The following is a 15,260-nucleotide window of genomic DNA, read 5'->3' as shown; positions in this document are numbered from 1 at the left end:
TTGGTAATAACCAACTTCACACTCGCAGGCGCAACCTGCAGCAGGAAACACGGCCTCGCCACGTTTGTCCATGACCGGCTGAGCTGGTCCTTGGTTGACCAATCCCAAGCTCAATCGGAGATCGAGTGGCTTTGTGTAGATGTAGCAGGCTACAACATCGTCAATGTCTACAAGCCCCCACCTTCGCGGATAACATCAACAGCCATCCCAGTGTTCCCCCACCCCAGCCTCTATGCTGGCGATTTTAACTGCCACCACACTGACTGGGGATACAACTCCATCAACAACGACGGAGATAGTCTGGCCGCTTGGGCAACCAACAACAACCTCGCCCTCTTACACGATCCTAAGGGCGCACCGAGCTTCCACTCCGGTCGTTGGAACACTGGCACGAACCCAGACCTGGCTTTCGCAAGTGATGACCCCGATGATCGCCAGCCGGACAGACGTGTGTTAGAGAAGTTCCCAAGGTCTCAACACCGACCCTCGCTAATCACGGCCCCCTTGCTTGCCACACCTATTCCGAGCAAGCCTGTCAAGCGATGGAACTTCAGAAAGGCCGACTGGGAATACTACAGCTTCCTCACAAACGAAGCTACGCAGTACCTCCCATCCCCACACACCATCAAAGTGGATGAAGCCTACCAGGACTTCTGTGATGCAATCATATCTGCGGCAAAAGACTCCATCCCGCGAGGTCGACGGAAAAACTACATACCTTGCTGGGATGTGGAGTGCGACAGGCTTTACCGCGACTTCCTCCGTTCCCCCCAGGGTACCGCCACCACCAACTCAGCAACAGCCCTGCTGGCAAGATTGGATTCAAAGAGGAAGAAGCGCTGGACAGAAGCCATAGACTCAATCGACTTCACGCACTCCAGCCGCACAGCTTGGAGTACACTCAACAACCTCACTGGCAGATCACGTGCCTCTCGTCGCCAATGCCCCATTTCAGCAAATGCCATCGCCTCACAACTTGTGAAAAATGGAGTGCACAGAACGAGAGACCGTGAATCAGACAAGTCCGTCCTCAAGGAAATGACGGACCTCTGGAAGGTCCCAACACCTGTCGAGGGCAACATCTCTGGTGAGTTTACCCCAGAAGAATTTGCCTCCGCCCTCCAGCACCTAAAGCCAGGCAAATCCCCGGGCCTTGACCACCTATGCCCGGAACTAATACTCCAAGCTGCCCCCTCTATGAGGTCCTGGTTAAAAGAATTCCTTTCCTGCTGCTTGCGTCACCTGCGCATCCCAAGAATCTGGAGAAGAGCCCTAGTGGTTGCAGTCCCAAAGCCGAAGAAGCCCCCAGGGGATCCGAAGAGCTACCGCCCCATCTCTCTGCTCTGTATCCCCTTCAAGATACTCGAAAGACTTATCTACGCCCGTGTCGAACCGATAATAGACCCTCAGCTCCCTCGGGAACAAGCCGGCTTTCGCCACGGAAGATCAACTGTAGACCAGGTCACCCTGATGACCCAAGACATCGAGGACAGCTTCTCGGCAAAAAAGAAGGCTGGCGCCGTGTTTGTCGATCTCACGGCTGCCTACGACACTGTATGGCACAGCGGCCTTACCTGCAAACTACTCCGTCTCCTTCCTGACAGGCACATGGTCCATATGATTATGGAACTTGTGCAAAACCGCAGCTTTACCCTTTCCACCGGTAGCGGCCGACGAAGTAGACTACGTCGACTCAGGAACGGCGTCCCACAGGGCTCTGTCCTGGCTCCCCTCCTCTTTAACACTTACATCTATGACCTGCCTGACACCATCTCCAGGAAGTATGCTTATGCAGACGATCTGGCTCTCCTGCATCCAGCCGGAGATTGGCAGTCAATGGAGAGGAACCTAAGCCAGGACATGTCAACTATATCAACATATCTCCAGAAATGGAAGCTACAGCTCAGCAAGGCAAAGACAGTGTCGGCGGCCTTCCACCTAAACAACAAGGAAGCAAAACGTGAGATCAACATTACCACCGATGACGAACACCTCCCCTACTGCGCCGAACCCACCTACCTCGGCGTAACCCTGGACAGGTCACTCACGTACCGACGACACCTGGAGTCACTGCGCAAAAAACTATCTGCGCGCGTTGCACTTTTGAGGCGGCTGGCGGGTTCCGGCTGGGGAGCTGATGCGAAAACCCTTCGCACAGCTACCTTGGCCCTTGTCCATTCTACCGCTGAGTACTGCGCACCAGTGTGGTGCCGCAGCTCTCACACCCGCCACATTGACACCGCCATCAATGACGCACTACGCACTGTGACTGGATGCCTGCGTCCCACTCCAACGGACTGCCTTCCCATCCTTGCAGGCATCCAACCTGCTGAGCTTCGCCGTAAAGGAGCCATGATTTCCCTTGCTCGTCGCGCACTGGACCCCGACCACCTCCTCCACAGTACATTCCAGCGCCTACCTGGAGGACAGCAGCGACTGAAATCAAGACGCCCATTTGTGCCCGCCGCACGACAGCTTCTGAACAACGTTGAAGATCTTGGAATAAGTGCGGCACACTGGACGAACTACACATGGAACATGGAGTGGCAAAACAACACCTCCCGACTCCGTGATTTCCTACCCGACGCCGATCCCCACCCTCCGGGAATGTCCCTCGCAAGACTTGCGTGGGTCCGGCTTAACCGCCTACGAACCGGCGTCGGTCGCTTTCGTTCAGACATGTGCAAATGGGGCCTGGCTCCCTCACCGGGATGCGAGTGTGGCGCCACAGACCAGACAGTAGATCATGTCGTCCATGACTGCCCAATCCATCAACCACCACATGGAGCGCTTGGACTGAAGGCCCTGGATGACGAAACTGTCGAGTGGCTGATGACATCATGCCCAAACATATAGTCCAGAAGAACAGCTCATACGACGAAGAAGAAGAAGAAGCGTGACCCAGATTGAGAACCGCTGTTGGAGTATATATATTTTGGGCTCTTTTTGTTTTGATTAGAGTACAGAAAATTTAGTATTGAAGTAACAATACTAATACCAACAACAAAAATAACACCAACATGATAACATTAATTATAATAACACGTTATTAATTTTTGAGTTAAAGTAAATAAACAATAAAATGGGGATACTCATCAGTGAAAGAAGATACAGCAGATGCGCACGATATTTAAGCGTAGACTGTTATTATTAATGAACTTCAAATGTATTATCGGTTACTTGCATGATGCATTTGCCTTGAACAAGTTTTGAAAGTTAAATAAATTCATCAGCATCAAAAGAACGTGATCACTCATTTTTTTCACGTAGGCCTACTATTATTTTTGTTCTGTAAAGCATGTATTACTCTTTTATCATTTTTACAAATTTTCTGTTATTTTATAGACTTGCTTGTAGGCCTATATTACCAACTTTTTTGTAGGAAACATAATCCATCGAAATTCGTAATACACTTGAGAATATTCAATGTTCAGTGCATAGCAATACAAAATATGTATTAAAATAGCTTATGTTTTGTTAATATTAACCGAAGTTAAATGCTTAGATACACTGCTCCTTTCAGCAGAAGTGCCACAATGCAAGCGTAGTTTTTGTTGCACTGCAAGAAGCTATCCAGAAAATGTCACTTTAGAGTAGATTTTATCCGCAACTTTCATATGCTGTGTAAAAGAAAAAATGATTCATCAATTGAGGAGTTCTTATTTTCGACTCTCACTACTTATTCTTTCCCACTACAGAAGCATTATATAGGCTTAAATGTAGAGACGTTTTTCGATTGCTGAAATATAAGTTTGGTTTCTGCAACCGAAGCTTAGTTCCAGCATTTTTCTCAAGTTTGCAAACTGTTATATTTGGAACAATAATCAATCTATCACACACTTACCAGATGAAGATGTCTTACGCGCCGAGTTGCAGTTATCTAAGACTGACAAGACACTAGCACATGGAAGGGAATTTCTTTTTACCAGGTCTGGATCTACACAGTAGGTGGATAAGTACAGCGGTTAGCTGGAATGCACGCAGTGAGCCAAACGCAGTCTCATAATTGCACGCATGGGCGCCGATCGCTCTCTAAGATTGGTGGGGACATTTACTAGGAAAGAAAGGGCAGACGAGCGAAGCGAGCTGAAAGATTGGGGTCTGTTCAACAAACAAACAAATAGGCCTACAGTAGATAGGCTACAAGTCTAATGCGATGTATTTTAATTGTCAGTGTCAGCATTGGACAGCAGAAGTCCAAACACTGCAACTCGGCAACGAGTCTCCGGCGAATTAAAAACGAAGTCCTTGGTTGATCCTTGGCTTGTAATGAAGGTTGATCGAATTCAAAACTTTATTGTGCACATAGCAGACCATTGCATGATTTGGCCGTTTCTGTGTCATGGTAGATCGTAACAAAGTTTTGATACGTCGCAAAGTTGAAAATGAGCGTTCAGCTGAACACGAGCGGGCTGGTGATATGAGCAAAAGTTCCACTTGCGGAAACATTTGCCGAACAGCGGATGGTATCTTCTTGAATATCATTCGAAAATCTTGTGCAAGGGACTCTGTGTCAAAGAACTGAAGATAATCGTCTACCAAATGTGATTGTAGGCTGTAGCTTTCCACTAAAGAGTGATTCTTGTAGAATTTTGTCGTGCTCAAGATCGGTCGACTTGAAATATGCCTAGTCAGTAAGATTTTGCTGCGAGCTGTCAATGACTGCAAAATACTCTGACCGATCGATCTTGAAGTTTAGGAGGTTGACCATGGCCATGTCCATACTGAAGACGATTTGGAACGTGACAAGTCTTTTAAAAATTGGGTAGGGTAAGAGTTTTTTCAATCGAAAAAAAGCTGCCTGCCAGCCTTCCAACTGCTGATTTTCCTATATACAATTTTTTGCCAAACCGGTAAAGACATTTCAGCAGCTCTTAACCTCAATGTAATAATAACTTAAAAAATAGCTTTTTTCTTATACAAAAGTAACACAAGCTACACTTACTGCACTACATGCTTGTACGACTCTTTCAAAGTAATTCTAAAACTCTGCACTGTGTGGCACTGGCGTAACCAAATTAAATACAATTTGCGAGTTACACCAGGGTTTCTCTGCTTAATAAAACATTTCTACTACGGTTGGGGCTTCCTCGCATAAAACAAAAATGTTGTCCCCTCCTTTCAATATATTTTAAACGTTGGACTGGTAAATTTGTGACATTCGGGTAATATTTTCCCTTTACGTTACAAAAATAATGTAAAAAGATGATGGGGACATGTAAAAAGATGGTGGGGACATGTAAAAAGATGGTGGGGACATGTCCCCACTGTCCTATAGGGATCGGCGCCCGTGATTGCACGTAAAAAGTTGAGAAACACTATTGTACGGTAGGCTACACAAAGCTCTTTTAATAGGAAGCAATTGAATCTACCTGAAAAAGTAAAGCAGGTCAATAAAAAACATCAACAACAAAAAACACTACAAATCTATGATCGATATATTTCATTGTGCTCCATTACAGAATACTCTTGGAATACTTATGCTGCTGTATACTTACGGTAGTTTGCCTAAAAAAGATTTAAAAATGTTCTTATAATATTATCAATAAACTAACCAAAATAACTGATTTTGAAATACTTATTAAGACATGCTACACCAGGTAAATGTGCAAAGGGAAGATATAATACCAACAAATGAAATAAGAAGAGTAGAGTTCTTTACAAACTTATTATGTTTATCATCTTTTATTAACTTATTTCAATATGTGTTGATAATGATAGATATCAAAACAGTTGGTAAATGGATGGTGTAGTAAAGTATCAAAACACAAGCTACTGTATAGTATTCCTTCGTAGTACGTAATACTTTTGGACATCCATCAGGCTTTATCGTTACCACAGTTACGAATTTCTAAACTTTTAAAAGATTGCAAGAAAACCACTTTACTATCACCTAACAACAAATGTAGGTTACTGCAAACATGAAATAAAGTTGTTTTTTTCCACGAAGTACGCTACAAACAGCCTCATCAAGAATCACTACTGCGATGTCTTTTTTAAATCTTAAAAGCCTCAGCTTAAATATAGTATATATTTTGCCTACTGGTTTCTTATTTTACTTTTTAGTCCTTTCAACGGTTTGCCTTCAGATACAATTTCTAGACGCAATTTAGGTGTAATCTCCACCATGTTTTTTCTGTGATCAGATAATCATTTTTAAAAACATTGCAAATCATCCTTACAATATCATTGGGTTGCTTAGATACACGATATTGAGATCGCTGTAAGACCGTTACGAAAACACTAATCGATCTACTGTATAAAGTCTAAAAACTGATGAGCTCGTATTGATAACTAGTTTTAGTATTGTACCAAACTGTCTAAACTGCTGATGTCACACATAATGTTGTTCTTCTTTCCTGCAAGTTTCTAATAATAATAGCATATGGTATCTTTTGTAAACTAACACCCAGTGCGTTTAGGCGCATGGAGCGACACAGTACCCAGATACAAATATTATTAATATATACAGTATATATAGAGTAGTAATAAATTGCAAAAAAATGACCTCATCAATTGCTAATCTTTAACTGGAGCAATGAAAAGACTAAGTGTTTTGTATCAAAAGGTTGAAAATATAAACCGTATAAATATTTCATAACTTTTGACAGTTTTGATAGTCAAAATAACACACACACGCATACACACAACAACAGGCACGACGGGCACTTGTGCTCAAAGCTTTGAATCTGGAAGCTTGGAATAACTTTCGTACGATTTACGGACAAAGTAAAACAAAGACACCAAGAAAGTTAACCCTATCTCAATACGAGCTGTTTTAGCACGCGAAAAGCACGTCACGACTATCTCAGCCCCTTGCTAATTAATCGCTAATAACGGGACCTATGAAAATCACAGAACCAAAATATTTTACAAGATAATAGCCATGTGTATTGTGCGTATAGAAATAAAAATTTTATTCAACAAATTTATTGAAATGAATTGTTTGGGATGAAAATAAAACGTCAGAAAGTCGGTTTTTATTTTAATTTTCCAAAAATAGCTTCAAAATTGAAATTTTTGAATTAATGCTAAACTAAACAAAAATTACTTTTGCTCATAACTATGAGACATTTTTGAACGTTTTTACATTTCAAAGCAATTGCACTAATATTTATATTGCAATAACATTAACATATGTATAATTGTGTAGCTACCATTGCACGAAAATGTCTAGCTACCTAAGACGAAACGCTTATTGTGAAAAGCAGGAAGGTAGAAAAATGACCAGTGTAGGTTTAAAAAATTCGCAAAGAATAAAAACTAAAAGCCAAGAAATTTCACATTTCTAGCATATTTCCTTCTGTAAAATATTTCACTACTAGAGTGGGGCGTCCTCATAAAACCCCGTGTCGCTACAGATAGGGTTAATGGAAAAAGTACAAATAATTGTAACGGCATTGATTCTTATAAAAGACATCGGTATGTAATTCATTTCAGATAGAGCTTCGGTAGAATTAATTCATTTCAACTTCAGTCATTTAGATAAAACCTGGTGTAGTTATAAATGGTAAAACAAAGTAAGTGTTGAATTGTCAACAGCAAATTACTTTTGGATTTTCCTGAAACCTGTAGCTCGACCTAGCTTTTTCCACAACAGTAAACAAAACTATATTGAAGCTGACGTCCCTATCTGAGTAAAGAAAAAGTAAAAATTTAGAATTGATGTCCTATGTCGAGAATTTTTGTTCAAATAAATTAACACGCAATGTACGGTTTAAATAATGTTAGTCTCATATTGTTTGTTTAATATAACTAGATTGTTTGTATAGTTTAATTTTGTAATCGTGTTATTACAGTAGTTGCAGTAACTAAAATTTCTTTAAAAAAAACTCCTAGCCACCGAGCGATAAGAGAACACCAGCCTGAGACAAAATCAACAATGCACAATTAAGAGAAATCTTCTACACAGCCGCTTTAGACAAATCGTATATATCTAACAAATAGTTAAAATAATACCAAACTATTTAAACGTTATCATCTTTCTTGTAAAGCTGCTGTATAGTGTTTTAATTACACTCCTGTGACAAAGCATTCTCCTTTCTGTTGTTGGTATAACTCACGGTAACTTGTTGGCTTTTACTGTACATTATGATGTAATCAGTCGGCTTCATTTTTTTCGCTTTTTTATGATAGTACTTTATCCTTCATGTTTTGTCTTTTAAAAACCTGAATGACCACATTACGTCAAATACCGTCTCTTCACATTCTAGAGAAATATCATACCCCTGTCACTTTTCTAATCTAAGACATTTATTCCTGTTTCACCCTTGCAATCTAAATGAAAATTGCACATAGGGCATACATATTTTGCCCAAACCAGAAAATTTATTAAAAACCAAAATAGGTCAGTAAGTTAAACTTTGTGAATGATTCAAATTAGAGAAGGCAAGCTAACTTATACAAAAATCTATAAAAAAAAAAATTCTCAAACGTATGCAGAATCAGGTCAGAAGGCCCCAATACTCATTTCCGCACAACTTATAGTTTTACAACTTGCAATACATTACTTCCAATTCTGGTCCTGTACATTTAAAAATGCTATTTGACAGTAACTTCGTCTAATACACTGTAAATTTTAAACGCGGCAAATGTTAAAAGGCCAGTAGCCTAAAAGGCAATACCATTCCTGACTTATACAGTATGTACTCACATTTCTTAAGAGTTTGATCAGAGTACTGGCCAAAACTTTTAGACCGTATAGGAGATTTTTTACCAAGGATTATGCTGGCCAGCGTATTTCTCCTTGAGCTAGTCGGTGTAAACCCTGGCTGACTGTCCACAGTATCAAATATGGGGGGAGAAGCTGGTCCTGTATACCTAAAAACTGGAAGTGGAATAATAGCTGGCAGTTGTCGCGTCGTCTGTATTGGAGATGTTTCCTGAAAAAGTCAAATGATTTGGCTTACTTTTTTCCATTACAAAATATTTACAATCTTTACTCTAAATTAAAGCTTGTTAAATATTTAATCCAGCATACTAATGATTCAATTGACGAGTCGCTTCATTTTATGAAAAGAGAATCTAATAATGATGTAATTAAATTACTTAAATTTCACTTCTAAACAGTAATGGGACACTTTTCGCACAAATCTTTCAACTTTAATTGTTTGATAATTACAAAATTGATTATTGTGTCTACCAGAACAAAATGATACCAACAGCAAAGAAGGTAAGCTGGATAACTTTGAAAGGAATAATTTCGAAACAACGCTTGATGGTGGACACAAAGGTGGCCTACGTTTTAAGCTTTCTCATCGAAGTCTTGAACTACCAATAAGCCTGGATATTATAAAAACTATTTATATCACTTTGCTATAAGAAAGCTTAACTTGTAAAGAAATGTATCCCTTGCGCAAATTCACAAAATGGGAAAATTTTCTCATTTGTCAGAATACCATTAAAACAGAATAAACTGGTCTATAAAAAATGGGGTAGGCAATTCAATATATTAGAGAACAACTGCATGCTTAGTTAAGCCAGTGCGAGAGAGAAGCCCAATCACGAATCCAAAGGATGCGAAACCTGGAAATTCTATATTATTCAAGACAAATGTAGACTACGACAAAGTTCAAACAAAACCAAGGTCATTTGAATCTTGTTGTACATTTGCCTTGAATATAAACTAGTCTAACCTGAAATGAAAAAGTATAAGCCAAACATTTTTATAAACTACTGTAGTACTGTATATTGAAAAATCGTTTGTTAAAGCGCATGGTATATATAGAAAAGTAGGAATACTTTAAGGAAGGTATGTGCTATGTTACTAACAAAACGGTAAGCAACTGTAAAAAGCGTCAATGAAAGCCTGATGATAAAACCGGAGTAATCAAATGAAGACAATATGTTTATCACATGGATGTACGGCACTCACAATAGTACAGTTCACACAAGCAGGCAGGCTAAATGAGACCCCTTGTCATTGTGCTACTTTCATCTTATTTTCTGCAAATATCAAGGCTTATTTGAACGACAGGCATCGAATCATTTGGCTACGTTCAGATCTAATCAAGTTGAGTGCAAAAACACTTCAGCGAAATTTTCTTTTGTTTCGATAGAATTTGTTTGCTTTTTTTCAATTTTAAAGTGCTTCGATTCGTTTAACCTTCAAAAAAGTAGCAGCAAATAAAATCTGGTAACACACCAGCATAAAAGGAGCAGTAAAACATAATAAGCATGACTTTTTTCCTTTCATTCATAAAAAAATGTTTCAAAGACTCCATTCAGAAACTCTCGTATACTGCAATTAGGTTACAGTTTACCTCGCATCGATGCTTTGAAAGTAACTCGATATCGGTTTTTGGTTCGCATTATAACAAGTACCAATTACTTTAACGGTGCTCGGTGTCGACACACTTTTTGGAATTTCATCAGGATAATTTTTTTAAAAGATCACAAAGGATATGTCTTTGAAAGTAACGAACGATGACAACGGCAATATAATGACGTATACTCGCAGTGATTCTAGCTTCTCACTGTGTTTTCATACGAACTCACTCATAAAATAAAAAACTTGCTGAACGATCTTGTGAAAACTATTCATGGCCTGCCATTGGCATTGCAGAAGCCCACTCTTTGAAAGAGTTAAAATAATTTCTACTCCATTAGCAATTTGCTGCATACAGTTGGATTGAACGCAATAGTATGTCAAAATTACAAATGTAGAAAAAACTCGCAATTATTCAATTGAGAATATTTTTATTTTGTAGTGTTCATTTTCTTTCAACAAGCTGCAGTTCTACCTTTTTAAAACTAATTGGGCCAACTAACTTTAGTCTCCGGCGTAATTGGGAAACACACAGTTGATTTTTCTCTATTGTATGAAGGTTTTTTACCATACAAATTATGAAGCATAGCATAAGACAACGACAGATTCAGACACAGAGCAAGTCTCAAAATGAACTCGTAAACAGAAACAGAACAATAAATGTCAAACTTCTGTGCTGCCAAAATAACATTTTTGACATAAATTTTTGACTTAGCCTACAGGACATGGATTCCAAAAACACTGAGACAGTGCACTGGTTGCAGCAGTCGGGAGATTTTGCTTGAGATGTTGCTCATAATCAAGAGGAAGAAAGTTAATACAAAGAAAATCTGTCTTAATGAAAAAAAGTTTTGATTTTGCCAAAGGAGCCTATAAATAACTCAGTACTGTGTTCCAAAATAAACTTCCTTCAGGTATAAGTGTCGGTACTTTCGAAAGTAATCCAATACAAAAGCTATTTTAGTACTCCTCACCTCTGATAGCAGTCGTACTTGATTTTCTCTAAAAATGTTTAATTTAAGAAAAATAAATTTTATTTGGTGATGGAGCGTTTACTTTCTTGATCATACTAACACAATTTTCTATATTAAGCCTAATCAACATGATTGTTACAGATAGAAAACATTTTACAAAACAGAAGTTACATTTCCAATGCAGATTAAAGATTGCTGTTTAGAGGCACGTCGTAACCTGTCTTGCTAAAATTCAGAAGGGTAGGCCAAGTATACTTTTAATGAATCAAGTCAATATCTACTATAAGCTTTACAGTGGCCTACATTATATCTTGCAAAGCCTGTAATTTTTAATGCTTGAGCTATCGTGTAAAGAAATGGGCGCTCTTAAATCCTAAAGGATTTATTTATGAATCACAAGTCTTATCTCAACACAAGAAATAGCATGGTGCCAAAAGTTAGATGCTTGTAAAAATGTTTTGATTTCTTTGTCTTTTGGTTGAGAAAACAAAAAAAAAACTTTTTATTTTAGTTCTTCAAATAACAAGGAATGAAGCAAAGTTTAAGTTCTTGTCTGATGATATCGTAATGATTGCGCTATACCTCACATAAGTCGACTACTGCAATTCAACATTAAGCCACAATCATTCAAAACCGGCTGGTCGTTTGGTTTTGGTCAATTCAATCTCGAAAATAAGCGGAGTGAAACTGATTGAAACTGCAAGTATTTTCCAAGAAATACTGTCGATATAAAATAATAGAATAAAATGAAAACCTTAAAAATGCATAATAGCTGATTACTTACTCTGCAAATTAAGCTTCCTTCACTTCCATATCTGCAGCGTTTTGTTGCTTCAATTCTGCTGTCTCTATTTAAATTATTAGTGTCGAAAGCTAACGTTAAGCCTCTAAGCAATGAACTGTTTCTTCTATGCTTAATTTTTCGTCTCAAAGATAGATTCTCTGCCGTTCCCGACATTTTAATGAAGAGTGTCGCTTGAACTAAACTGTAGCATAGAATTGGCAAAGCACAAGTTTGTTGGCGCTTTTATTGTTGAATTCAAGTCAAATCAACTTCCTCTGTATTAAAAAGCAGTGCAAGCAGTCGATCAAAATGTTGACACAAGTGACAGGTTACATTGCTTTAGTAATTAGATGTCTCTCAGAGTAAATTTAAGGTCAGGGAAAGTTGGAACCAAACCTCGTGTGACAATGCTGCAAATGGTTGGAAGCGTTTGATTTTTCTACAATCAACTGGTTCATGATGAGAAAAAAAGTAATAGAAGTGTTGTTCTTAACAGAGTTATTGTATTGTAGGATGCAAAAAATAGCAAGAAGACACAAATTGAAATGTTTATATGTTTTGTTTCGTTTTTAAGCCTATCTCACTAAAATTGAGAAAATCTCCTGTCTTTCAAAAAACTTTCTCACCTTCACACTTCCAAGCGTACCGCAAGAGCTTGCAAAGGTAAAGCAGTATGTCAGATATCAGAATAGGGAAACTTCTGCTTTGTTTTGTAACAACAGAGCCAAGTCATTTGCAAAATACGTTGTGGGGAAAGTCTATCGCAACATTTCATGACGTCGCAGGAACAGTTTAAACTTTTTGCGAGACCATCAGTCAGGCCTCTTTTCTACAGTACACCAATCTCGTAGTTGTGTTTATTCAATTTAGATGTATTGGCATTTTGTTATTTTAAAATATGAATTTTAATTTTTAAACTGGATGTTTATTGTACATTATCATGCCGCAAAATGGAAATGTGTAAGAGAAAGTTCAAATTTGCAGTTAAAATATTCTAGGAAATTTACGTAATTCACGGCCAAGACGTACAACATAATCAATTGTTCTGTATGGATTCCAGAGGTGGGCATCGGCTACTTCAAAAGTAGCACGCTATCGCTACTCGGGCTGAAGTAGCCCGCGCTGCCGCTACTTCTACCGCTACTTTTGGCTTAACTTAATCTGACACAGGAAGCTCTTTGTGACGTCACAATCACCTTGAACACGAATAAAACAATTGACTTTTCTTTCCGTACCAACGTTTCATGCAATGACACCAACAGTCCAACACACCAAAAAGTTCATCGTCAGAGGCGTGACTGGTGTTGGTATCACTCTTGTCCGTAACAACATGGCTTTGTTGTTTCCCTCAATAGTCGAAGGATTTTTGCTTTGATTTACTGATCGGCACCCACTTGATTTTTAAAACAAATCTAGTTATCATTCTTTAAAACCTTTACAGCCTGTTTCACCCTAAAAGGAGGATCATCAGAAGATCCTTATTCAATTAGAATCACTTGATTTTTATATATTGCTTTCATCATCTTCTACGCTTCTTGACGTTCTTCAATGGTAGATGCATCCTCGTCATCATCATACCACCATATGATGTTTCCTAATGTGGTATTCAATATGCCATATAAACACCAAAGGGGAGATTATTTCTCTTGCATTAGTTGTACTTTTATTGTATTTTATGTGTGTCGGTTATTAGCTTACTTCTTGAATTAGAAAGCTTACTTTTTCATAGTGTGAGAAACTTTTGAAAGCTTACCATTGAGAGAAAGATCGTTTAAATGGGGCAGCATTTTGTAAAAAAATTATCATTGTAAAGTGTAAATGCAGTGCTACGTCACTGTCATGCAACTTTCAGATCGGGACTGTATGTTTCAAATGTCTTGTTCGAACCAGGTTGCAGGCACATCGATAAGTGAGAAAAAAGTGACTGTCACATAAGCCAAAACGAACATTACCCTACTTCTTTCGTCCGAAAATCTTTGGGGGAGACCGAAATGAGAGCAAGACATTTGACTTAAATCTACCTAAATTCACTACATCTTCTAATCTTGAATTATTATTATTGTTGTAGTCTACGAATGAAAGCCCAGTAAAAACCTTTCCGCTTGTTTTGGCTTAGGCTACATAATGACAGTAATGAAGTTGATTAATGTAAACCTACATGTCATCATTTACATCATCATCATTTTCACAACATAGTACAATACTCAGGGCCTTGTTAACCGCCCGCAGTGCCAAACAGCCGGGGGAGGGCACGGCCATTTAGGGGTCCACTAATTATAGCATGTTTAATGTTTTTGGGCTCTTTAAAAAAGAAAAAGCTGCTACAGAAGCTCAATAATTAATGGCTTAAATTGCACTAGGCCTAGTCAGTAGGCCTAGTTATTGCTTCCCGAAATTTCGTGTGAGACTGAAAGTCCACATCTGTCTAGGGACCCACGCATGTTTAGTTCGTGCAGAGTTTTCGGCTTGTAATTTTAAACATTTAATAATGTATTTTATTTCCATTTTTGCTAAAATTTTCTCGCTCGCTTTGCTAGGACGATTTCAGTTGATTTACCGAACATGGAACCTTGCAGGTCTTGTCGTTGACATACACTCCCTATTGGTAAAACTCTATGCAGTTTCTCGTTGCCCGCTCATGCTGTTAGGGTGCATTCAGCGCCTGGGGTAGACGGCTGTGGGTTAGGTTAGGTAACAATATTTTAGTTTTCTTACCTAGACTATTGTTTGTCTGTTGAGTTTGTTACATCAAAAAACAGAAAACCAGAAAAATTTTGGTTTACGCAAATACGAAAGGTGTGCAGAGATGGCTCCACGAAATACAATGGAATATTTGGTGAAACCATACACCACTCGATGACCTTCTGCTGTTTACAGCTACAGTTAAGATTTCTCAGGCAACCATGCGTAGTAATCTATAAATATTGAAAGGTTGAAACAAAATCTCAGTAAACTTTTATTAAGTTTGCCATAAAAGCATGTCGGAGCTATGTCGTTGAAGTCAAGGAAAACGGCTGCGATTTTAAAGCTTTGCGAACAAGGTGTAGGCTATAGCCTTAAACAACACAAAACTACTGTACAAGAAAAACGAAAAAAAGTTAAATCAAAGACAATCTAAATAAGAAACGAAATAAATTTTTTTAACCATTTTTTGTGCTGTCTTTCAATGCTAACTGGTTTTCATAGGTGAGTCAATTGAACTGTCCAAACTACCCCATCAATAACTAAGCTGAAA

The 15,260-nt window shown here is 38.7% G+C and overlaps 1 protein-coding gene across 1 annotated transcript in view; it reads right to left on the bottom strand.

Moving 5' to 3' along the window:
* Positions 1 to 12,115, bottom strand: part of LOC145769471 (short transient receptor potential channel 5-like) — a 61,117-nt gene extending 49,002 nt beyond the window's left edge. The window contains exons 1-3 of the mRNA XM_082581119.1: positions 12,026 to 12,115; positions 8,654 to 8,882; positions 3,845 to 3,937 (exon numbers count right to left, since the gene is read on the bottom strand). The gene's annotated coding sequence lies outside the window, so the exon portion shown is untranslated. The remainder of the gene's footprint in view (positions 1 to 3,844; positions 3,938 to 8,653; positions 8,883 to 12,025) is intronic.
* Between the last annotated feature and the right edge of the window lie 3,145 nt (positions 12,116 to 15,260).

This window comes from Aplidium turbinatum, chromosome 1, assembly GCF_918807975.1.
Source record: "Aplidium turbinatum chromosome 1, kaAplTurb1.1, whole genome shotgun sequence".
NCBI lineage: Eukaryota > Metazoa > Chordata > Ascidiacea > Aplousobranchia > Polyclinidae > Aplidium > Aplidium turbinatum.
Note: the sequence above shows the minus strand (reverse complement) of the source record. Positions and strands in the feature narration are given on the sequence as shown.